Source organism: Leucoraja erinacea, chromosome 17 (genome assembly GCF_028641065.1).
Source record: "Leucoraja erinacea ecotype New England chromosome 17, Leri_hhj_1, whole genome shotgun sequence".
Lineage (NCBI taxonomy): Eukaryota > Metazoa > Chordata > Chondrichthyes > Rajiformes > Rajidae > Leucoraja > Leucoraja erinaceus.
In genome coordinates, this window is record NC_073393.1 from 7,749,077 (window position 1) to 7,776,689 (window position 27,613).

Here is a 27,613-nt window from a genome sequence, read left to right on the forward strand (position 1 = left end):
CAACAATGTCCTAAAAGCCTGAAATGGAAGCTGGCCTACTTTCAAGTTTGACCCCTGCTTTCAGTACGCTGAGGCCTTTGGTGACCTCGTGGCTCCCTATTTCAATCAACCATTATTCTTCCTACATCCTTTAAACCATACTTTCTCCGAGATGGAAACTCTATAATGCCCCACAGAAATATCAATTTCACTATTCGTGGGACATGCCAATTTTAATTAAGTGCAAATTCCTCCAAGAGTTTGTAACAAGAGCAAAGTAATTAGAGCTTAGTTTAGTTTGGAGATACAGCATTGAAATATGTCCTTCGGCCCTCAGAGTCCGCGCTGACCAGCGATCCCCGTAGACTAACACTATCCAACACACTAGGGACAATTTGCAATTTTTACCAAAGTCAATTAACCTACAACCTGTACGCCTTTGGAGTGTGGTAAGAAACCGGAGCACCTGGGGAAATCCCACGCAGTCACGGGGAGAACGTACAAACTCAGTACAGGCAGCACCGTAGTCAGGATTGAACCCGGCTCTCTGGTTGCTGTAAGACAGCAACTCCACTGCTGCGCCACCGTGCTGCCTTAATATATATTTTTTGGCATTATTAATTAACAGACTAATTGAAATTCATGAGAAAATACATGGGAGAAAATGTAATAGTCATTTGTTCTTACATAAAGACAAGGGGGAAAAAAACGCCACCTGGACTCCACATTCTCATAAAACTCCTTCATAATCAAAGTATTTCCTGCCTATCCGTGGAATCTTTTTGAAGATTATGCTATTCATAACTTGGCCATAAACCATGCAGCAGATACAGAGCGAACCACAACATTGTAGTAAGCAAGAGGACAACGGATGGCCACTGTGGTGACTTGATGTTTCCTTTCCATTTTCAATCAAAAACCACAACAATGTTAGCATGGAATCAATTAACATTATCTGAGTTGGTGTTTTTAACCCACGATAAAAAAAAGTAAAAACCCATTTGAAATGTGAAACAGACACCGATGAGTTTGCCAAATTGAGGTTTACTGGATTTAGCCAATTAACTTTATCAGCAGCACCGTGTCAGCCAGCAGAAGGCACGGAGAGAAAACTACAGTCAGCAGCTCTCCAACATCAAAGACAAATGGATAGAATAGTTGGAAACAATAAACTGATAACATTAGCGCAACAGCTCATTATAAGTATTAAAAATAAAACTTATACATTAGGAAAGTCAACTTTGGTTAGAAGCTGACAAAGGTGATATATAGTCGAAAGTTCTTTTTAAAATTGATAATGAGGAATCAGAAATGATAAGCTCCACTGAGTACCACTGCATGTTATGTTGAAATATTTTTAGCTCTCTCAGAGAAAATCTCAGAGTTGATCCATTATCTAAGCAATAAAGAGCAATGAAATGCACCTCACAAATCAATGAAAAGTCACTTAATCTCAGTGCATTGACTGAACCTTTTACACTAATACATTTTCAAAAGTGTTCATTCCATTTCAGCTACTAAAACGATCAGTCGCTAACGTATTTTGTGAAATATATAGTTTCAGGATAGTTCACAAATATCTGAGGCAAGGAATATAGTTTGTTCATTGGATTAGTCAGTGAAATCAAACCTAGAGAATAACAATCTTAAATTTAGCGATTTATTGTAGAGATTTAGAGATACGGTTTGGAAACAGGCCCATTCGACCCACTGAGTCCATGCCAACCAGCGATTACACTGTACACTAGCCTACACACCAAGGATAATTTACAATTTACAATTTGTAACAAAGCCGATTAATCTGTACATCTTTGGAATGTGGGAGAAAACTCACGCGGTCACAGAGAAAACGTACAAACTCCGTACAGACGGCACCCATAGTCAGGATCTAACCCGGGTCTCTGGCGCTGTAAGGCAGCAACTCTACCGCTGCGCCACTGTGCCACTGTATGTCTATTTCCCTAGCTCACCAACAAACCCCTTTGTCTAGGAAGGAAATACAGATGTTGGTTTTCACCGAGGATAGACACAAAATGCTGGAGTAACTCAGCAGGACATGTATCATTTCTGGAGAGAAGGAATAGGTGACGTTTCTACTTCAGTCTGGGACTCTTTTGTCTGTCTGATTTTACGGTTTAGGTTTTTCTTATGACACCAAACCAGCATCTGCATTTCCGCGTCTCTCTCTCTCTCTCTCTCTTGCAGGTAGTTCACTTTGTCTTGGTTACCCCATTTGTTTGTATGGCTTGCACATCATCATCGAACGAATGTAGAGGGAACAATTTCCAAGGGCAGTCAAATTTGAGAAGGATTCTCCACATTTCCTCTCATTTGAGAGAGCCAAAAGCTTTAAAGATCAACAGAGGACATATGAATGATTGATACTTCCTTCCTGTATTTTTCTTGAAACAGTCAAACAATAAAGATTATGTCAACGCACCTCTTGATGGGCAGAACCTGCACAGCAATTCAGGGAAGAAGATCTTTAGCCACTAGGAGGAGACATTTGAGCAAAACTATTGTGAAGACTTGCCCTAGATCCCTACTGTAATTTTACTGTCAGATTAATGCAATTTCTGAAGATAGTCGGGGATATAGCCTTACAGAGATCCTGCAACATGCCCTCCTCTTCCCAGCAGAGGGAGTTAAGGCTGAGAATTGATGCCAGAAGTTTCTCTTTACTAAGTTTTAGAACTTCAGGAGGGACACTATCTGTTCCAGGGACCTTGTTGTGTTTTAAATGACACATGGACCTTTTAACCTCTTACCAAGCAGGTGTAGTGGCACGTCTGAACAAAACAGCAAGGAGATTGATGGAGCCAAGTCACTTGCAGTGAAGGCAGGGTCACAGCTGAGCAATTCTTCAGTGCTCCATTCAACAAATACTAACCATCTGTGTAGGATGGATCTGCAGATGCTGGCTTACACCGAAGATAGACACAAAATACTGGAGTAACTCAGCGGGACAGGCAGTATCCCTGGAGAGAAGGAATAGGTGACATTTCGGGTCGCAACCCTTCTTCAGACTGAAGAATCTGAAGAATCAGAATCTGAAGAAGGGTCTCGACCCAAAACGTCACCCATTCCTCTCTCCAGAGATGCTGCCTGTCCTGCTGAAATACTGACCATCTATCTAATTTTGTAAAGCTCACTGTCCTACCTGGCTCCCGCAGGCTGGGCCTTTGGGTGAGTATGCATGCCAGCCTTGAGAGCACTGAGGAATCCTCTTCTGGTTATCAACGGGCGATCAAATTCCTTGTGCTCCATTCATCCATCAAGTGGTTCTTTAGAGTGCAAGGTTTTATTTGGACCTTGGCCCCCAGGTGCCTATAGAATTTTATTGCGTATGCAGCAAAGAGGTGACTGATTCTCAAGATGGACAATTACATCAACTTTGTCATGAACAAAGGCTGTTCTAATGGGCAAGTACACGAGGTGCCTTCTTGAATGTGCCATTGACTGTGTGGAGTTATAAAAGCATCTTCGGAATCACACCAGAGTGTTTGTCAACTGGATGAGATTCCTCTCCATCAATGTGCATCCAGGATCAGAGCTGTGATGGCCAAGTGGTTACGGTGTTGGGCTTGAAACTCAAAGGGAACTCCCCACTCAGGTTCAAACCCTACTTGCAGTGCAAGTACTTTGGCGGCACGGTGAGTTGCAGCCTCACAGCGTCAGAGACTAGTGTTCGATCCTGACTACTGATGCTGTCTGTACAGAGTTTGTACGTTCTCCCAGTGACATCGTGGTGCTCCGGGGGCTCCGGTTTCCTCCCACATTCCAAAGACGTACTGGTTTGTGGGTTGATTGGCATCTGTAAATAGTAAATTTTCTCTGGTGTATCGGATAGTGCTAGTGTTCGGGGTGATCGCTGGTCGGCGCTGACTCCGAGGGCCAAACGTATGCAGTAAAGAGATGACTGATTTTCAAGGTGGACAATTACATCACCTTTGTCATGAACAAAGGCTGTTCTAATGGGCAAGTACACGGCCTGTTTCACTAAAGTCTAAAGTCATAATCACAAGACCGTCTTTTAAATCATAATCACAAGACCGGGTTTTGTAATTTCCCGATGTAGACATATCGGCTAATTGCTGGAATGCAGGGGATTTTTTTTAATAACCATTTGCATCGATAATGAAACCAACATTTGTGGTATCCTGCATGAGGTTGTAAGGTGACGAGAATCAAAGAGAGAAGTGGTAAAGAACAACTCCTCGGCTGATGGAGGAAGTGGAACAGCAGGACGAGAGAAGGAAAACGGCTCTAGTTGGATGAAGCCATCAGGTCTTTGATTCCGAATAGTTCTCTGCAAGGACACAACGGATAATCACGTTCCATCTTCCCCATCACACTGCATTGGTTATTCTTTATTCAGGTGCTGATCCGATCTACATTCGAGAGCCATGAATGAATCAATCTCCATCATTCTGTCACGCAATATGTTCCAGATGCCAATCCCTTGCTGAGCAAAAAAAGCTTTTCCACATGTCACCTGTGGGTTCTTCTTTTTAAACACCCAAATCTTAACCTTTCCAACAAGAATAATCTGCACAGAGAGAAAAGATTTGGGCAAAGAAATAAAAGTGGTGCATAATGCTGCCTGGATTACTTTCATTACTCCAAAGGTCACTGCCTCCAACATCTCCAAAACAGCATAGGGAGACTAAATTGTGCTCCATCCTCTTCCAGAAACCAGTCCTACAAAGGGCCATGCATGCCTTTTCTACTCCCATTCCCAGCATCATCCTACGTCTTACAATTCCACTTTAAGGGCAAACTAACTCAAAAACGTTTTTGCTGATAATGATGTGTGCACTAGATGCAGAGTTTTTTTGTTATTGCCACAGTAAATGTCAGGGCCATGGATCTCTGCATCCCTCTCATCAGAGAGGGAAGGAGGATTTCATAAGTGATAGGAGCAGAATTAGGCCATTCAGCCCCTCAGGTCTACTCTGCCATTCAATCATGGCTGATCTATCTTTCCTTCTCAACCCCATTCTCCTGCCTTCTCCCCCATAACCCCGGACACCGCAACTAATTGAGATTGTCTCCAAAGCAGGCATACCTCGAGCAGATTTCACAGTGGAGCAGTCAATATGTAGAAACAAGGAATTGGAGAGGCTGGTTTATAAAAAAAAAGGACCTAAAGTGGTGGAGTAACTCAACGGGTAAGGCAGCATCTCTGGAGAACACGGATAGTTGGTGTTTCGGGTCTGGACCCTTCTTTAGACAGAATTTACTGGAAATGCCTGATACCAGGAAGCATTGATGTAACTGGCTGTGGCACCAGCATGCAGCAATAGAATGATGGGTGATGGATATGGAATGTTTCAAAAAGAAACATGCTGTTGCAATGTTAACACAGCCTTTACGTTGTATTTTTGAGAAACCTGGAAGAGTATTTATGGCCATTTATGCCTTCGATTGAATCATTGCCTTTCTAATCAGACATGGTCTGAGTATTCATTGAATGACCATGTTGGGTTACACACTAATGGGTTCCATACCATGTTGAACCTGATCAATTTCCATTATAAAGGCCCATTTAAGGTTGTTCATGTGGATTTCATGGATAGAGTGGGAATCAAATGACTTCCTTGTCTGAATCATGCAATCTGTTGATAGAGGCATCATCCAGAAGACTACTATAGTGGCTTGGTTCAAAAATTGTATTTTGGACAGAGTCTCCAGACATTCAAAGCCTTGTGGTTTCAGACACACCACCTCTGCTATGTCAAGGTAATTAACCTTTTGCAAGCTTAAATCAACTGCAGTTCTGGGGCAATTAGTTTTAGTTTAGAGATACAGCGTGGAAACAGACCCTTTGGCCCACCGAGTCCACGCCAACAATCGAACACCTATTCACCCAAGTTCTACATTATCCCACTGTCTCATCCACTCCCAACACACGAGGGACAATTTACAGAGGCAATTAACAAACATACTGCCACAACCTTGGGATGTGGGAGAAACAAGAGTACTGGAGCAAACCCATGCGGTGACATGGAGAACATGCAAACTCCATGGGAACATCCATCTCCCCCAAGGTCATGGTCAAAACTGGGTCTCTGGTGTTGTGGGGCAGCAGTTCTAACAGCAGTGCCAATGTGCCACCCATACATCACAGATGTGACGTCAATATGTTTCCTCATTACTTTTCTGTTCACATTCAAGCACCATTTAGGGAACATGTACCTCTCTTACATTAGTATTATAAAATCAGGATGCCAAGATCTTTACCAATTAAATTTTGAAAATTCAGTTTCTAATTCCGTGTTGTAGATCTAGGCAAGTGGAAATCATCATATCTTCCATGATTTTCCAGCAAACACTGAATGTTAAATATTACCCTTTGGCCCATCTATTATAAATCTGAACCTACTATAAATCTGATTTTAATTTTTTCATCCACTGAAAGGAATAGACGATATTTTCTATGAAAACTCGGGGTGCCTTTACAACACCGGTAAACACAAGGTGAATTTCAGAAGAAACGACTAATTTGCCACTGATCAGACGGAGCTCAGATTTTTAGCCCTTTTTTTTTCAGCAGCAGGGTTGTTCGTTCTCTTTGTTTTCAGAGGATTTAGCTATTCAGCCAAATATACACAGATCAATCAAGAAAAGCCTTTAAAAAATCCATTCCCCAAAAGCACTTCCCGTATAAATAGAAAGAAGTCTTATACATGTGTCTAATACATTCTTGATGATCCTCCATCATCATCCTTTATCCTGGTAAAAGATTTTTGATTAATATTTTGCCACAGTTTATTCAATATGGAGGCGCCTGTAACTATAGTCTGAATTTGTTAAGTATCAATGATATTTAATTACATGAAAATGTAAAAGTCAAGACGATATAGAAGGCTGAAAACTGTAATGTCCAGGTTAAGGGACAGCTTCTTCCTTACAACCATCAGACTAATAAATACTACAACCTCAAAATAAGCTCGGTATTACATAGACTTTTTGTCTTTTTGCACTATTATTTTGTGCGTGTGTGTGACAGTGTGTGCGTGTGACTGTGTGTGCGTGTGTGTGTGTGTGTGCGTGTGTGTGTGTGTGTGTGTGTGTGTGTGTGTGTGTGGGTGTGTGTGTGTGTGTGTGTGTGTGTGTGCGTGTGTGCGTGTGTAACTATGTGTGCGTGCTCGCGTGTGTATGTGTGCACGCATGTGCGTGTGCGTGTCTGGGTGCATGCACACATACATATACCTATATATTATATATGGGCACACACACAAACATTGAACTTTCCTTTTCCATTCATTACATTGTTTACAGAGTACTATGTTTACATCTTCTGCTGTGCTGCTGCAAGTAAGAATTTCATTGTTCTGTTTGGGACATATGACAACAAAACACTCTTCATATTAAAGCAAGATCAGAAAGCACAAAGAAGTGTCTAGATGAATTAAAAAGCCATATTGCACATCAGTAAAATTAAAACAATTATTACACATGCAGATGTACAGCACTGAAGACCGACAAATAAACGTTTAATGCTACATAAAAATAAGTTTTTCCTGTCCTTTTGCACAATAATGTATAATTGGAATAGAATTTCAGTTTTCGGGCTATCGGCTATTATAATTTGAATGGCTTGAATAAAAGATGAATAAAAGACTACACTTGCATGTTATGATCATTTCATAAGATTACAAATTCCACATTCACAATGCTGTTTAGCTCAGTGCATGCTTCAATGAAGATTGGTCTTGGGCAAGTAAGAGAAGAATACATTTGTCATGATGAATCTAATTATATGTGATTTGCATGAAAACATGGACATTTCATAATTATTGCACATTCGGATGTGTGAAACATTATTGCTCAGCCTGCAGGGCCTTCTGGAACTTTTCATAATGACTGGTTAGGGGCATTGATGAACAACAGAAAGCCCACAAAGGTTTATGACGTCAGGCGGTGGGTGCCGGTGGTCGGGCGGGCCCCAAGGTGAGTGCCGGAGGTCGGGCAGGCTACGTGATTGCTGGTGGTCGCTCGAGGACACGCCGTTGAGAACAAAGGGGGACCCGGCGTGGGGGGGGGGGGGGGGGGGGCTGCCGAGAACAAAGAGCAACCTGGCGTTGGGGGCTGCAGAGAGAATAAAGAGGGATCCAGCATGGGGGGCCACCAAAAACAAAAGGAGACTTGGCGTGCGGGGGGCGGGGGGGGTGTGAACGTAGTGAAGAAAGCGGGACCATTGGGGACTGTAATGAATACATTGTAACTCTCTCGGCGCTCTATACGTGGTGACTCTTTGCATACTTTGTGTACCGTATGCAAAACAAAGAATCTCACTGTGACATGTCACATGTGATAATAAAGTATCAATAAATATTCTGAACAATAGTAATGGAATAGGCTTCAGCCAATAGCTTGCACAAGAGAACTGCAATGACAGACATGAATTTAAAGACTGAATATTTTTGGTTTCATAAAGATTTGCCCTTTCCCAGCTTTAGTATGGACGTCAAAAAATATCGCATTAAAGACGTACAATTTTTTTTTGAACCATACCCAAAGACTAACCAACGATGCTATGCCTCCAAAACTAATGAAAACGTGGCCTAAAAAAACACAGTACATTGTTTTACTGATATTTGAGCAATCTTCAGCGACCTAGTATTAGATATTCATGCAGTTTAAAGTATATTCTTTTCTAATGGAGAAGAAAACTGGCAGATATAAAATTAATTCATCGATAAAAAGCCTACTCCTTTTGACAATGCAGGTCTCATGCAGATAGGCTGTGGTCATGAGGAAAATGTCCATCAGTCAGACAACCGTATCTGATTTTGAAGCAAAATATTTTTTTTCCCACTGTATTCAGTATGTGACAGACTTCACTGATCACCAGGTTTCACCATTTTGGAACAGTATTCATGTTATTATACATTACTTTATGCAGTTGGAATAAATTCAGTCTGGAAAATTAGAAATGCAACTGTCTGCCTTAACTTGTATTCGCCATATACGTCTTTCCTGGGAAGGTGCTTTCAACACCTGAAAATAAATTGTCTACACATTCAGTTCATAAATTACACAAAAAAAAATTAAGTGGAAAAAATGGAGATCATAAAATAATAAAATTGGATTTTTTTTAAAGAATTGCTACACGAATTGTTTCAGAAAGATAATCGTATTTTCTTGAGCAAAGGACAGATACCGAACTCTAATTCAACATGTTGTACTCTAAATATTGCTATCCATTTGCAATGCAACAACAAAAACATTTTTTAAATATAAAATGCTGATTTAGTTCTGTACGTTGGTCACACTTTTGATATTTATAAATCTGAATGGCTGGATTGTTAGACCTACAGGGCAAAAGGTATTGAGAAGTAATGAAAAGAATAAGAAAAACAATTACAAATATTGGATTAATTCAGATTGCTGCCAGTAAAGATTACTTTCAGAGGCTAAAATGATGCTCATATCACATTTAATTATGCTTGGTAAAATTTTTGCATTTATTAGCTTCATTCTAGTTAGGTGCTCTACAGAACCTGCATCTAAAATGTAGGACTGCTAACAGTGCAGCTGTCAGTGCCAGAGTCCTGGGCTTCAATCATGATCTTGGGTGCTGCCTGTGTGCAGTTTGCACATTCTCCCTGTGACCACGTAGGTTTCTTCCAGGTGCTCCGATTTCCTCCCACATCCCAAAGATGTGCGGGTTTGCACGTTGATTGTAAATGTTGCCCTGTGCTGGAAGTGGCTGGGAAAGTGGGATAGCTTAGAACTAGTGTGAACAGGCGATTGGTGGTCAGCACTGACTCGGTGGGCCAAAGGGCCTGTTTCCATGCTGTGTCACCAAACTAAAACCAAACTAAACAAATAGCGTGTCAGCGATAATGAGCTTTTATGGTTGGCTCATACATTAAATGTTTGATATGGAATACACAAAGGTACTCAAATGCAATCCATTACATCCTTCACCTATGAACAGCTCTCCAGCTCGATGGAAATGATATATTCATCTTGCTTTATTAGAGTGCTACTATCAGTAGAGACATGCTTTGCGAATTCATTGATGATCCAAATGTCATCTAGTGTAGCCTGGAATTACCAGGGAGTACAGAAATTTAGGTCGCGATAGCTTTCAGAGGTGCAGAAAATAATATGCCGCTCACTTGATGGGCTCCACTTGTCACTTCACTTGGTCAGTCAGAGCCGCAGTGCCACTTGTCAGGTAATTGGTCTCTTTTAGACACAAAATGCTAACTGCAAAATGTAACTCAGCGGGACAAGCAGCATCTCTGCAGAATGGGTGATGTTTCAGGTCAAGACCCTTCTTCAGAAGCATTTTGTATCTATCCAGTGTAAACCAGCATCTGCAGTTACTTCCTACGCAGAAGATCTCTTTTCTTGCATGCTTATGGACTACTTGGTCTCCTGCATTATTTCCTCCTCCAAACCTTCCTCTGGACATTTATGTACTGCTATTCTTTCCTCTCAACTTCCAATCACAATGGCATACTGATCCATAGACCAAAGCAACAGAATTCACAAACCTCTGGGCAGTGAAGATCCTCTGCTCCTAAAACAAGCTCTGCATCGTTTTTGCACATAGCTAGAACTGCTGAAATTCCAACGATGATCAAAATGACAATCTAAATGCAAAATAAAATAGAGTAATTGATTGCAACGTGTTCATGAATCATTTGGGCATCACAGTTTTGAGATCATGAACCCCATGGACTATTTGATGCCTTGCAACTTTCTGATCTTCAGCTAACAACTTAAGTTGCTGTATATTATGTTCAGGATTTTCCTTTCTGCTAAGTATAGAATTGTATTTGATGCAGAAAGTTATCCATATAAACCATAAAAATAAATCAGTCTCGACCCGAAAGAAAGGTCTCGACCCGAAAAGTCGCCAATTCCTTCTCTCCATAGATGCTGCCTCAGCCACTCCAGCATTTTGTGTCTACCTTCGATTTTACCAGCATCTGCAGTTCTTTCTTGAACATTAAAATAAATTCATCTATTTCTGTATCTACCTAAAATATGTTTAAAAGTTTTTCCTTTCATAGAAATTAGTAGCAAATTGCTGAATTAAACACTGATATCAAAATTATTACAAGATTACCAAAACCTATGATATAGCCTCTTGTACCTTTTGACAGTCATGCAAACAAATCACAAATGAAGCTGATATCAAAATTTTAATAAAATGCTCGTGATTCTGACCAACAGTTCTTGGAACCACATATTATAATGCATTAATCTTGATGTTTTAAAACGGATGTACAACTTAATAGCTCTGAGCCAATAATGGATTACCAACTCACATATTTTGTGCTAATGCTGTGAGTTAATTATAACAGTGGTTAGTTAAAAATATAGACAATGAACCATTAAAGTTAAAGTGATTCATCACTTCTATAGCGCTGAAGATTTCTGGAAAATGATAATGCTGAAAAGAAATCATAGCACAAATTCTAATTAATATGCACATGTCAATTATAATGGGTTATTACCTCATGCCACGGGGTCAATGTGGAAAATATATTTTCCCACCAGTCAAATTTTTATAAAAATTAGACATTTGTACATGCATGTTAGAGTGAAAATCATAATTAGTGCTACTTAGACACATTTTGCGTGTATCAGCTAAAGGTAATTTGTTACCAAACTTGCATAACATACATGTTCAAAACTATTGCTTTAAATTACTAACAATCTCGATATTTCACAAATATATCCACTTGTACTTGATGAAAAGTATAAGATTATTAACTAATGATTGATGCACAAAATTTGACTACAAATTCACTTTTCTACCTTATTCTTACTAGTTCAGGTTCTACGCAACTCATTTAAAATTCTTCAGTCTGATTGGTTAAGGAGATACATAGTTGATTATCTTGGGCAGAGTGTATCTCTGCAGAGGATGCTATCTGGATCTGAAGGAAGGAACTGCAGACGTTGGTTTACACTGAAGATAGACACAAAATGCTGGAGTAACTCACGGGGACAGGCAGCATCACTGGAGAAAAGGAATGGGTGACATTTCGGGTCGAGACCTTTTTTCAGACAGCGAGTCAGGGGAGAGGGAAAGTAGAGGTATGAAAAGGTACGACAGATCACAGTAAAAATCATCATCATCATCATCGTTGAAAACATTAGCGACACAGTGGTGCTGGTTTCCAACGGGAACGGTGACGGACGTGCCACACATCTCAGTCCTCCAGTTCCTGTGGACTTCCGCCGCTGGAAGTATAGGATTTTGGGGTGTGTGTTTTATCATCATTCAATGTACAATTCCTTACGGCAGTGATCGCAACTTCCACTGAAGTGTGGATGGCCGTTGGCTCGCTCGAAGCTCATCCGCCCTTTGACAGGTCTTGTTTTTGGTCCTGCTGGGGGTCCACAGCCCCCTCCTCACTAGGCAAACTAGGGGGAGGAGGCAGTTTAGTCGCCATGAACATTTATCCGACCATGGAGCAGGTTGCACGGGACTACATGGTACCCTACTCGGGGGTCGCGTAACTATTTATCATGTGGTAGTCTCATTCGTTATCGTAATTAACCAGACAAATCGCTCCACCAACTAAGAACCGCCATGCACCACCACCCACAGAATTTTGCCGTGCAAACTCGAGACAAACTTTTTGCAGCAGTTTTCTGAATGGTTCCAACAGCTAGAAACATTCAAGGAAATTACAAAACTAATTATTACAAAATTAAAAATTATTGAATATTCAAAAAATATGTTAAAAATTTAAACAAACAAATTTGACGCATCTTGTGTGTTAATTAAAACTTACCAGTCCCCTGCAGCCATTTCTCTCTACTGAAATGAATCTAGGCACTGTACTATTCCTGCAACAGATCTAACATTGTTTGTGCAGATCCCCTAGTGCAAGCTCTGGGGAATGACTGCAAATTTTGCATTCTGTCACTGGACTTCACAAGTGATCCGACTTTAGAAGATATTCTTGGAAAATACTGCAAATAACTGACCACATCTTGGGACTTCAGCATTAATGCAGAAAGCTCAAGGTTACTGCCTGTTATGCTGGGAAATGTAAACAGTTGCTGGGGTAATTGACACTATTTCCAGTCAAACTCTGAGCCATGAAAGTGATGTGTTGCTTATACCATTAACACATGACTTTCAAGTCAGATGTAGAAAGCAGTCTATTTTCATTTCACATTGTTGAATATGGCCAATTTTCAATGAATGTACTGCAATCTTTGGATTGGGTTTTCAAAACTGCTGTGAATGAATGAGAAGATTGTGGCAATTTCAAGCTGGTGTGATTGTTTGATGTAACTGAACCCGTAGTTGCCACTTTCATTTCGCTAAGTTCTCAGCCTGCAACACTTGATAGAGTGACTCTTGATGCAGTCGAAATCCTGACAAAGTGACTTTCTGTCAGACCAAGCAAGATCTCAATATAAAATGTCCTACTGTGTTTTGATTCCCAAAACTGTAAATTAAATAAAGTGGGTTTTATAATAAAAATATTTGCAGTGCTCTGTGTGGGCTGTCAACATGTATTACAAAGAGAAACCGATAAAGCAGTGCTCTCGAGTAGTACTTCAATTTGAGAAAAAGAAACAATAATTCCATGGAATTTATTGAAATAATACAATTTTTGTTCAATGTGATCCCACAGTTAGACAAAGGTGAGTTGCATTTTAACTTGTTTTCTATTTATTTTCAACTAAATCTATCACAATGTATACTTCCCTGTGTTCAATGTGCGAAAGTAAATTAAACATTTACAAGTTCGCACAAGTCATAAAGGAGGCATTGGCCTCAGTGAAGCACAGATTTTTAACACTGTTTTGCAAACTTGACTCCTTAATAGGAATGAAATTACAGAATCTGCCCTTTCAATATTTGTTTTCTTTCAGTATATATCAATTGCATCAATAAAGTCGCATACAACCCATTTCATATTTCAAAAGGAAAAAGTCTGCATCTCAATCCAGTCACCAAACATGTATTTTTGCATGAAAACCAGCTGCTACTCCCTTAAACCTCTTCATGGTCAAGGTTCAACAGGCTAGGGGGTTTTATCCTTGAAGCCCAGGAGGATGAGGGGTGATATTTTAGAGGTGTACAAAATCATGAGACGATTAGATCGGGTAAACGCACGCAGTCTTTTGTCTAGAGCAGGGCGATGGAGAACCAGAGGACATAAAGTAGGTTTAAGGTGAAGGGGAGAAAGATTTAAAGCCCTGTCCCAAGAGTTCTCCCGAGTTTGCCCTGATTCAAACGCGGAGATTTACGGTAATGGCCACTGCACTCAGGGCTCTCGTGGACCTTTTTCATCATGTTGAAAAATCTTCACGACTCTTCCCGTGCTTACCTGCCGTTAGCGAGTCTTCCCGAGTACCTGCCGTTAGCGCAAAGAGACGTCCCGAGCACCGACGTACCCGCTACGTTCATTCTCCGTGCTTACCACGAGTTTGATTTTTTTAATCCTCGGGAGAGCTCTTGGAATGAACTCGTACCGTGGGACAGGGCTATTAATGGGAACCTGACAGATACCTTTTTTCATACGAAGGATGTGATATACCCTGACAATGCTGAAGACTTTCTTCCCATGCTTCTCCAGCATGAAATAAAATTTAATGCCACTTAATAGAAAGATCTTCAATGTAAAGAACTCAATCTAGTCACCATTTCAGATATATTCTTGCCCAACCCGTTAACCCTCTATTCTCTATCCTTGCTTAATTCTGAAAATGACAAAAATAAATTAAACTAAATTTACATCTTATTTTAATTAAATTTAAACTGAATAACAGGTTTACATTATTGTAGACCATTTTCCAATTTTATATGCTGCAGTTCAAATATTTAATATTTTTTGTTATTGTCCGAGTATGATTCAACAATATCTGTTCCATTCTAACTTCTTTAAATAGTTTTTTAGACTTTCACTTTAGACTTTAGAGGTACAGCGCTGAAACAGGCCTTGGGCCCACTGAGTCCACGCCGACCAGCGATCATCCCACACATAAGCATTATCCTACCCACCAGGGACAATTTACATTTTTACCGAAGCCAATTAACCTACAAACCTGTACGTCTTTAGAATGTGGGAGAAAACCGGAGCACCCGGAAAAGACCCACAAGGTCACAGGAAGAACATACAAACTCCATACACACAACACCCATAGTCAGGATCGAACCCAGGTATTTGGCAGTGCGCCACCTCTTAGTGTAAATCAACTTTATCCATACAACAGTGACAACATGTTTGGTTTGCACTTTAATTAAGAAAATAGTACACACAAGGAGACCTGCCTGTGACTTTCAGCAAAAGTGATGGGGAAGAGCGAGGGAGTGTGAGACAGGGGCCGTGTATTAACAAAATAACTCAATGAAGCAAGTAAGGTTTACATAACCATATCTGGCCTTTCTCTACTCTTGCCCAATATCGTAGTGCAACCTCTACCTTTCGAACATCATCTTCACCATTACTTTTCATTTCTCTCACTGTTCTATAAACTTTCTATCCCCTCCATCACATGTTTATAAAAATAGAAAAAACATTGGAAAGAAGGAATGGGTGGAAAAAACCTTCTTCACCACTCTGTAACTCTTGCGATCGAATAACTTGTAAAGAGGTCTTGCAAAGGGAGATTGGAGATGTTAAAGGCACTGCACTGAAGGTGGTGATTTCAGATTTGCTGTATGTATCACACAAGACATTTTAAGGGGGAAAAAGACTGAGAAGGTTAACCCTTGGTTATTGGGCTGGTACAGGAAGGAAAGACTTCCCTTGAAATACAAGTACAATGAAAGCAAACATGATCAAAAAGAATGGCACAAAGTTTGCAGTCAGCACAAATCTGGCATCAGTATAATGAGATGTTTTGGAAATCTCTCTGTGGAAACATCACCTATCTATGTTCTCCAGAGGTGCTGCCTGACCCATTGAGTTACTTCAGCACTTTGTATCCTTTAATGTATTAACCTGCATCTGCAGTTCCTTGTTTCTCCCTATGATTTGGAGGGTAGGTCAATTTGCATTCACCGTGATATGACCACCATTAAAAAAGACCTGCATAACTACCAGACCTGGGCAAACGGGTTTGGTTGAGTTTAGTTGTGACGTACAGCAGGGAAACAGGCCCTTCAGCGCACCAAATCTGTGCCGACCAGCAATCCCCGTGCACAGAACTATCCTGTACACTAGGGACATTTTACAATCTTTACTGAAGCCAGTTAACCTACAAACCTGTATGTCTTTGGTGTGTGGGAGGAAACCGGACCACCCGGGGAAAACCCATGCGGTCCCGGGAGAACGTACAGACTCCGTGCAGAGAGCGCCTGTAGTCAGGATCAAACCCAGGTGTCTGGCACTGTAAGGCAGCCAATATACCGCTGCGCCACGATGCTGCATGATAGAAGTTGATTTACCCTTAAAATCTTTTAACATTTGCAGTGGAGGATCCAATAACAGTTGATGAGCCCTCTCATCACTGGTGTTAAAGTGGCATATCTTAGCTCACTGCAGCTTCTTTTCTCGTGTTTAAATTTTTTTTGTGTGTGCTTTGTGGTTGTGCTCTTTCAAAATGATAATTGCTTCATAATTCGACCCAATAGGGCCTGGATAAAAGTAATTCATCTGTGGAGAGGATATTGCTTCAATTAACGTGGATTACACATGCTTTGAAAATATTAGGGAAGTCAGAAAGCATAGAATATTTTATGCAATTTAAGTGCAGCTTAGGGATCCGAGCATGACCATTTTCCACTGCTAACATATTTTCACAAACCAGTCATATAATGGAAGGAAAAGCGCTCAAACAAAGCTCACATTTGTGAAGAATTGGCAATTTGGGGGGAATAAAATGACCCATCAGCATACTTAGCAGATGAAATTTGAAATGATTGGGGACCATCTGGATCGAATAATATTCCTAGAGAAAGCAACTTTCTTGTTTCTGTGTACTGCAGATCGAGAAACCAGTGACATAAATCAACAGTGAGAAATACTAATTACTTTAAATCGTACACGCCAAGGCAAACAAATAACTGTTATAAATGTGCAATTTCATCATGTTAGCCATTCTGCTTGCTCAGACTCAAGGTGGTCTATTTTGCTCCTTGACATAAAGCTCAATATATTTTATGAGAGTTTTTTCTTCAAGAATTCCCAGAGCAAGCACCCAATAAACACCACAATAGTTCATGTTAATAGGTGCAGAATTAGGCCATTCGGCCCCACAAGTCTACTCTGCTGGTGGTGAATGTGGAATTATTTGCCGCAGAAGGCTGTGGAGGCCAAGTCAGTGGATATATTTAAGGCACAGATACAGAGTGGATAGATTCTTGATTAGTACGGGTGTCAGAGGTTATATGGAGAAGGCAGGAGAATGGGGTTAGGAGGAAGAGATAGATCAGCCATGATTGAATGCCGTATTAAACTTGATGGGCCGAATGGCCTAATTCGGCTTCTATCACTTATGACCTTATGATCAATGATCTATATTTCCCTCTCAACCCCATTCTCCTGCCTTCTCCCCATAACCCCTGACACCTGTACTAATCAAGAATCTGTTGATCTCCGTTCAAAAAATATCCATTGACATGGCCTCCACAGCCGTCTGTAACAATGGATTCCACAGATTCACAACCCTCTGACTGAAGATTCAATTTAATAATCCAAATCTAAATTGAACACCAGCCCATAGTTCTGATAATTTGGTGAAGATTCTATTGCAACTAAAGGACGCAGGTGCATGACGACCACGAGATGTCCTCCGACTGCGAAACGTGGCCGGATTATTTATATCGCAATTATGCTGTTTAACCAACTGAAGAACTAGTTTTAGGCTACTTTTCAGTCATAATTAGTTTTCAATAATAACCAGCTTGCTGAGGAATTTCTATTTGTGTTTTGTAATTGAATCTTTAAACATTAAAACATATTCTTAATAAGAGAACACTTACGTTCCTTGGCTGGGCAGGGGCAGCTTGCATTACTACTTGTTTATACATAAACAGTTGCTACCATTTACTGCCTGAATTCACCTGTCAGAAAATGGTAAACTGAGTGAGGTATGGAAGGGGTTGCTTTTGCTAATAGAGCCTTTGGGGATGGAGAAGAGAATGCTTGCGTAAAGGATCTTCATCATTTTAGATCCACAAATAATATTTAGGAAACAAATCCCCCTCAATAATTGAACATAGAATAGCAAAGCACAGAAACAGGTCCTTCAGCCCACAAACCTTTAGAAAGGAGATGAGGAGGAATTTCTTCAGTCAGAGGGCGGTGAATCTGTGGAATTCATTGCCACAGGCGGCTGCAGAGGCCAGGTCCATTTTTAAGGCGGAGATTGACAGACTCTTGATTAGTACGGGTGTCAGGGGTTATGGGAAGAAGGCAGGAGAATGGGGTTGTAAGGGAAAGATAGATCAGCCATGGTTGAATGACGGAGTAGATTTGATGGGCCAAATGGCCTAATTGCGCTACTAGAACTTATGAACTTATGTCCGTGCTGAACATGATGGCAAGTTAAATTAATTTCCTCTGCCTGCACGTGATCCATAATCTCTTTGTTCCTTGCATATCCCCATGCCTAACTAATAGCATCTTAAACGCCACTATTATATCTGCCTTCCACCACTATCCCTGGCAAATACCATTCTGTTTATTAAAAAAAAATGCCCTGCACATCTTTTAAACTTTGCCCCACTCACTTTGAAGCTCTGCCCTCCTGTTTTTGACATTTCAACTCTCGGGGGAAAAAAGGTTCCATTTAAATAATTCCCTAGAATAATTTATACTGTAAAAATATTTCTTTATTTGTTCATATACAGGATATGGGTGAACCTAGCAGGGCCTGCATTTATTTACATTTCTAATTGCCCTCACAATGTGCTGGCAAGTCATCTTTTTAAAACATTACAGTACTTCTGATGGAACTTCCAAAGTGGTTTTAGAGATACAGCATGGAAACAGGCCCTTCGGTCCACTGATCAATGATCAACCATACACTAGTCCTATCCCACACTCTGGGGACAATTTACAGAAGCCAATTAGCCTACAAACCTGCATGTCTTTGGAATATGGGAGGAAACTGGAGCACCAGGAGAAAACCCACGTGGTCACAGGGAGAATGTGCAAATTCCACACAGACAGCACCCAAGGTCGGAATCGAACCCTGGTCTATGGCGCTGGTAAGCAGCAACACTATTGCTGCTCCACTGTGCTGCCCTCAGTGCTCATCTGAGGAAACAGATGAGATCCTCTTCAACAGCTTTCAGTCGGTAGGCTGGTCAATATTCAAGGACTCTGTGGTCAACCTAAATGAGTATGCCAACGTGTGTTTACAGACTTCATCAGTGTGAAGAGGGATGCATGCTAAAGAAGACAATTATTCCCATCCAGAAACCATGGTTGAACCATGAGGTCCATTCCCAAGTGAAGTCTAAGTCTGTAGTATTCAAGACAAACAATCCCAAGCAGTACAAGAAATCTATTTACAATCTTCGCAAAGCCATCAAGGATGCCAAGAGGGAATTCCGGACCAAGCTAGAGTCACGTGGATAGGTTACAATGCATCCTCTACGATAATTCTCAAAATCAGTGCCCCCCCAGTCCCTTACTATGCTGAAGAAGGTCTCCCATTCCTTCTCTCCAGAGATGCTGCCTGACCCGCTGAGTTACTCCAGCATTTTGTGTTTACCCTTACTATACTCCCGTATATTCACAACTGCGCAGCCAAATTCTGCTCTAACAAGGTTGTAGATGACACCATCGTAGTGGGCTGGATCTAAAACAATGATGAGACAGACTACTCCATGGTGACAGAGAACTGAGTAAAATGGAGTCAAGTCAGCAAATGTTCGTTGGTTGTCTAGTTATTAACCTCAGGAAACGAGGTGGTTTACATTCCACAATCAGAATCAATAGTGTCCAAGTGGAGATGATCGAGATCTTCAAATTCCTTGGCATGAATATCACCAGCATTTTGGACAAACCACATTGATGCCTCGGCCAAGAAAGCACACCAATGCTTCTATTTCCTCAGAGGACTAAGGAGGTTTGACACATCTCCATTGACACTTCGACTTCTACGGATGCAGCGTAGAAAGCATCCTAGTGGGAAGTATTACTGCTTAGATAGGCAACAGCCCTGCTCAAGACCCCAAGTGCCTGCACAGAGTTGTGGATGCAGCCCAGTCCATCGCACAAACCAACCTCACTGATCATTGCTGTTTCTCCCCACCACAGGCAGGGAGAAGATACAAAAGCTTGAAAACACATCTCACCAGATTCAGGAACAACTCCTTCCCCACTGTTATGAGACAACAAAGCAGTCCTCTCATGAGCTCAGGATATAGTTCCGACCTCCCAACCCACCTTAATTGTGGCGTTTTCACTTTTTTTAATCTGCACAGGTTTGTCCGTAACTAGTGCTTTGACGCTGCACTAGTATATTCTGCACACTGGTATTTTTCCCTTTGCACTACCTGTAGTACTAGTGCATGACTTGATTGTACTCGTGTTTAATATGGTTTGATTGGAAAGCACACCAACAAGGTTTCCCCCGTGTATCTGGGCACCTGACAATAATAAACCAACAGAAATCCATTGGTAGAGTATTGTTTAATTATGATGATTTTAAATATGAATATTCCAAATAACTTGGAAAACAATACAGGGCTTTTCACCAACAGGTACAGTCATCTTCATTGCTGAAATTGTCAAAGTAAATGAATGATTGTATCTTGTCAAACTTGATACTTTAATGGTATACATATCCTGTATTGTTTGGCACATGCTCGGATCGTGTTGACCAGTATATAAGTTAAGCTTCACTATAGCAGCTGTTTAAACAGATATGATTTATTTGTCTTATTTTGATAGTTTCATATTCCTCCCCACATGAATTAAACACCAGCATCTTCGGAGGATGCTAAACTGGCCAGATAACCCACTGGGAATAAAGAAGTGATTACACTATGAAAGCAATTGTATTAGATTACATAAATAGTTTAAATGGACATATCCATTTACTTCCTCTAACAAACTTCAAAGCAAATCAGTCTAATCCAAATCCTCTCCTTGGAAATTCATCTGCTTGCATGTTGCTCGGCAATTCTTATTTGACATATTGACTATTGCAGTTCCTTCAGCCAAACATTTCAAAAATGAACATTATTTAATTGTACTGTGAAACAAGAAGCTGCTTCTTTGTTCGATTTATACAAGAGATTTTTTTCCGAGATAGTTTGCATCGTGGATCCTGAAATATATTATAATGGAAACACAGCAGTGTGGCTATAATAGGAACAGTCACAGTAAGCAGCATGAGAGCAAATGCATCTTATTCCCAATTCATCTGTTGCAGATCAAAAAGCTCCATTGTGCAGCTTACCACACATTTGCATATCCTGTTGAATCCTTCTTATTTGGCAACATTTAGAATGTTTGAAAAACGATCAGAGATATGAATGCAGGGAGGCTATAATTCACATTTGCTAATTATTAGTCCAAATTCAAAACCGAAAATTGGTATTTACTGTAAAGACAATGGGATTTAAATTTACAAAATCCTCAAATGATTTCTGTGTGTATGTTGTCGAAAAAACAGGATGAACTAATGCCTCAGATACCATGAATTACTTTAAAGTGCGTTTATGTAGATGAATGCAGCAGCTGCCATGTAGTCGGCAAAATGTAACAAATGACAACAAAGTGAACAATTGCTTAAATCTAGTTTCAGTGATGGAGATAATGAAGAAGAATGCCATTTGCTATGTTAAGACAAACACTATCTTTGAATAATGCCAAGGTAACTTCAATCTAATTCTGATTCCTAAGGGAGGAAGAAGCTCTGTTTTATCGTGTCAACTGAGGACAGCATATGACTCAAAAGTGAGCCAAGCTTGACAATTGGATCTGTTGAAACTTCATCCTAAGATTCATTTCTCATCATTTCTTTCATTTTATCTTTTGTACTTTGCATTTATAATATATCCAAATGTTGGAACGTTTTGTTCATTCTACTTATTTTCTAAAAAAAAAGACTTAAGGTAAAGGATATCTGAAAATAGATAATATCAAATAATCTTTTTTTTTTCCAGTACGTTATGTAGAAAGGATATCAACAGTAATTAGAGTCATACAGCATGGAAAGGCCCTTCAGCCCAATTTGCCCACATCGACCAAAAGACAATAAATATTGTCTTAGTCATACAGCATGGAAACAAGCCATTCGACCAAATTGCCTATGCCGACAAACATGCCCCATCTACACTTGTCCCACCTGCCTGCATTTTACCCATATTCCTCTAACCCTTGCCTATCCATATACCTGGCCTCATTGTTCAGGGAACGGGGGTTCCCCTCCTCTATCACAGATGAGGTTCTCCCCAGGGTCTCTTCTATAGCCCGTGACTCAACCCTCACTCCCCATCCCCCTACTCGTAACAAGGGCAGAGTCCCCTTTGTCCTCACCTTCCACCCTACCAGCCGTCACGTACAACAAATAATCCTCTGTCATTTTCGCCACCTCCAACGTGACCCCACCACTCGCCACATCTTCCTATCTTCTCCCCGTCTGCTTTCCGCAGAGACCGCTCCCTCTGTAACTCCCTGGTCAATTCTTCCCTTCCCACCCGAACCACCCCCACTCCGGGCACTTTCCCTTGCAACCGCAAGAAATGCTACACTTGTCGCTTTACCTCCCCCCCTTGACTCCATTCAAGCACCCAAGCAGTTTTCCAGGTGTGGCAGAGGTTTACCTACATCTCCTTCAACCTCATCTATTGCATCCGCTGCTCTAGATGTCAGGTGCTCTACATCGGTGAGACCAAGCGTAGGCTTGGCGATTGCTTAGCCGAACACCTCCGCTCAGTTCGCGATAACCAACCTGATCTCCCGGTGGCTCAGCACTTCAACTCACCCTCCCATTCCGAATCCGACCTTTCTGTCCTCGGCCTCCTCCATGGCCAGAGTGAGGCCCACCGTAAATTGGAGGAGCAGCACCTCATATTTCGCTTGGGCAGTTCTGCACCCCAGCGGTATGAACATTGACTTCTCTAATTTCAGGTAGTCCATACTTTCTCCTCCCCTTCTCAGCTCTCCCTCAGCCCACTGGCTCCACCTCTTCCTTTCTTCTTCCCCCCCCCCCCCCTCCCACCCACCCCACCCTCACATCAGTCTGAAGAAGGGTTTTGAACCGAAACGTTGCCTATTTCCTTCGCTCCGTAGATGCTGCCTCACCCGCTGTTTCTCCAGCAATTTTGTCTACCTTCCTTTATGCTAACTGTGAATAGTAGATGTCAATCCGAGGGTCCCGATCAATATTTATCTAAAAAATAACCCAGATTATCTAAATATTATAAAGCCATGCAGGAAGATATGCTTCAAATTGGCTAGCATTTAACATTAAATGATTACACTTGAAAAATACAATGCAAATGGTAAAACATGCTGGAAATCGAGAAATTGTGTAAAATGCTGGAGAAATGTACACGTTTATTCATCCCTTTTATACCTTTAGAAAATGTGGCAGAGTGGCACAGTGGCACAGTTGTTAGAGCTGCTGCCTCCCAATGCCAGAGATCAGAGTTCGATCCTGATCTCGGGTGCAGTCTGTGCAGAGTATGCACGTTCTTGCATGGGTTTCCTCCGGTTTCCTCCAACATTCCAAAGACGTGCAGGTTTGTAGGTTAATTGGCCTCTGTAAATTGTCCCTTCTGAACAGGACAGAACTAGTGTATGGGTGATCGTTGGTCGGTGCAGACACAGTGGGCCAAAGGGTCTGTTTCCACGCTGTATCTGTAAACCAAACTAAAAATACTCAACAGTAAATATCAGCTGCCTTGTGGCCAAAATATTTCTAATGTACACATTAAAGATGGAGTCCGACTGTTGCTAAGTTGCTAATGCCACTTGATGCTTTCCAACCAGATCTCACAGAGAACTGTGGTGGCACTGCAGAGGAAGCAGCATGCCAGAGATCAGTCTCATCAGCAGAACAATGATGCAGCCAGTTTGCCCAATTAGCAGTGTCTTGCCAACTTCCATAATATTAAACTATTGCTGTAAACTGTTTTGCTTGACATCAAGTATCCTCTTGGGGTTTGCATCTCAAAGGCATCTTCATCACCACATAGTTAAGGAACCAAAAAGACAAGAATTGACCCAATTAGGATCCGCTATAGAACTGCCCTGAAATACAACACTATGCTTGGCAACCGGTATTTTAATTGTAAAACTGATTTAATAAACTATAGTTTCATTTAATTACCTTCAGTAGAAAATGGTTGACTTTATCATAAATTTGTTATTGAACCCGCTCTGCAGCTAGTTTCCACATAAACATTGTAAACACACAGTTAGGACAGGATAGTGTAAGAAAAATGCAAACATTTCACCGTTATCGCATCAGGTTTTCTAGGAGATGTGAAACACAATCAAACACACAAACAAATACGGACGACATAAACATCCAATATCAGAATTTTAATAATAATATAGATAATCCTGTAATTAAGTTACCATTACATCTTTTGCTCTTCACATTGCCTACGCACAAAATGTCTGATACCAAAACAATTGGGCCTCCTCTGTGATGATTTGTTTGAATTAGTTGAACTGAAATATAATATTTTTTAACCATTCTCTTAAAATTTATTTTATAGAAAGGGGTCTCCTCAAAGGTGACATTTTATGCAAGTTGTCAACAATATACTTTGGTTACATTCAAATTTATAAAGTTCAGAGTTGTTTTTAGTTACAACAAATACTCTGCCCTAATAAAATCTCTTCGATCTTCAAAGGCAGCAGAACATCATAGAAAATAGTTGTGCTTGGAAACAGGATTCCACCTTTTCTTGGTGTGAAGAGCATCAGTGTAATTAGTGCTGACACCATTGTGGCCACACTCAATGTAATACAGCTTCTAATTCTTGTGAAGGCAACTATTGCAATGCTGTGGATTACAAGGATGCTGTAGGTGCACAGTGAGATGATAGAGAGCTGTAACACTGCCTCATAAATGTGGGATGTGACAAAGGTTATGGAGTAATGCATTTCCAACTTCTTGTGGAACTAAATCCGATGTGGTCTACTCTGGGAGGCATGTATGGTATTTTACTGGGGATCATTTTCAATCCCATGACACTTGACTTACTGGTTCAGGGAGACGGCCTCAGGCCATATGAAGTCAACCATCACCTCTACGTGCATTCCAGGCCTATGTAAGACAAATTTTCCCACTCATCTCCTTTAAACTTTGTCCCTCTCATACCAATGCATAAAATCATGAGAGGAATAGATCGGCTAGACGTCTAGGGTTTCTTGCCCAGAATAGGGGAAATCTAGGACCAGAGGATACAGGTTTGAGGTGAAGGGGAAAAGATTTAATAGGAATCTGAGCCGTAATGTTTTCACACAAAAGGTGGTGGGTGAATGGAATGAGCTGCCAGAGGGGTGATTGAGGCAGGGACTATTGCAACATTTAAGAAACAATTAGACAGGTATATGGATAGGACAGGTTTAGAGCGATATGGGTGGGACTAGTGTAGCTAGGACATGTTGGCAAGTTGGGCCAAAGAGCCTGTTTCACTCAGGCTGTATCACTCTATGACCCTACTATGACTCAAGGATCCCACTGTGTACCCTATCTATACCTCTCGTCATTATCTATCACTTTAACAGTAATAGCTAGTCACACTTTTTGACCAGGTTTCTTTCAAGAATAAGGCAGAAAAAACATGCAGAAATTCTCCATGAATTGCTTCACTTCTCCCAACAAATTACAATACTGGAAAAAAAAAATTACCATTTGTTTTTTTACAATCACATCTTAATGCACATTTCAATTTCCTGTACCTATTCTCTGCAAAATTCAAATCACTTTTGGTAAACAGATATCAGCTTGTTATGTTTCTAATTCTTCAATTATTTTACTTAAACATTTGCTTTATCTTATTTTGGATTATATAACTCCATCACCTAAGCAACCATGCAGCAATGAACCATGTGGAAAATACACCATTAATGTTTCTGTGATAACAGTGGAATTACAGCGTTGGTTCAGCTGAAACAGCTCAAAAGCTAACAAAAGAACCATTTCGCTCAGTATATTTTACTCCATTGACTTGCATGCTGTATTATGCCAACTATTATACCAATAAATTACAATTATACTCTCAGTGTGATTCAACATTGATGTAAAAATCAAACATGCTTTTACTTATCATAAAATCTGTAACTCGAAAAAGTACTTCATCAAACCAAATAATAATGTGGACACCATTCAAAAGATTTCAACAAAGGAACACTGGAATCAAAACCAACTAAAAGTTAAACAACACATTTTGCAATCTATCATTAAATTAACTTAGCTGTTGCCAAAAAAGAAATAAGCAGGGAAATACAGCAGTTTGTTGTTTATTATTTAAAGCAATAAATGGAAAAGTAATAATTCTGTCTTAAATTCTTGCAGCGCCAGAGACCCAGGTTCGATCCCGACTACGGGTGCTGTCTGTACGGAGTTTGTATGTTCTCCCCATGACCGCGTGGGTTTTCTCCGAGATCTTCGGTTTCCTCCCACACTCCAAAGACGCACAGGTTTGTAGGTTAATTGGCTTGGTATAAGTTTAAATTGTCCCTAGTGTGTGTAGGATCGTGTTAATGTGCAGGGATCGCTGGAAGGTATGGACTCAGTGAGCCAAAAGGCCTGTTTCCCCACTGTTTTTATAAACTAAACCAAACTAGCTAGTAAATATGGATGGAAGGGAGTTGGGACACATGCTTTTGTAATAAATGTATGGGAATACATTATCACTTGGTTTTGTTATGATTTTCCAATGTAACAATGTAATTTTACCCTCAGGTCATTTCTCTTTCTAGATTAGTATTTGAACAGTAGTATCTGTTATGACATGGCACTCTTGATACATTTTCAATTACCTCTTGTATTTGCTAGTCAAAGGCATAATTTATCCATTACACCAAGTGAGGAAACATATTGAACTAGACACTGGGGCTTAAGGTAGACCCCGTACAAAGGTACTATCTGCGTTTTGGGGAGGCCTGCACTTTGGATTTCACTGACAAAGTTGCTTAAGTACCAAATACAGATGGTAGATGGTGCCAATCGTAAGTAAAAAAAAGTAAAAGCTGCAAACAGCTAGCCAGGCAATAACAATAGAATGTCTCAATTGTAATCATGTATTATCTTTCTACTGACTGGATAACAAGCAACAAAAGCTTTTTACTGTACCTTGGTACACATGACAATAAACTAAACTGTAAACTGCAAAATCTGCAGAAACATAGCAGAATGAATGTGCAAAACATGAAGTGCTCATAAGGTCACATGTGATAGGAGCAGATTTAGGCCATTCAGCCCATCAAGTCTGCTCTGCCATTCAATTGTGGCTGATCTATCTCTCCCTCCTAACCCCATTCTTCTGTTTTCTCCTCATAACCCCTGACACCCGTACTAATCAAGAATCTGTTAATCTCCGCTTTAAAAGCATCCACTGACTTGGCCTCCACAGCCGTTTGTGGAAGTTAATTCCACAGATTCATCACCCTCTGCCTAAAGATTCAATGTAATGATCCAATTTTAAAATTGAATATCAGTTCACAATTCTTTATAATTTAGCAGGGATGCCTATGCAACTAAAGGA

General features: G+C 40.6%; 1 long non-coding RNA gene across 1 annotated transcript in view; it reads right to left on the bottom strand.

The window, feature by feature from the left end:
* LOC129705048 (uncharacterized) overlaps positions 1-27,613 on the bottom strand; it is a 203,194-nt gene that overhangs the window by 124,289 nt on the left and 51,292 nt on the right. The gene's annotated exons all lie outside the window — the stretch shown is intronic.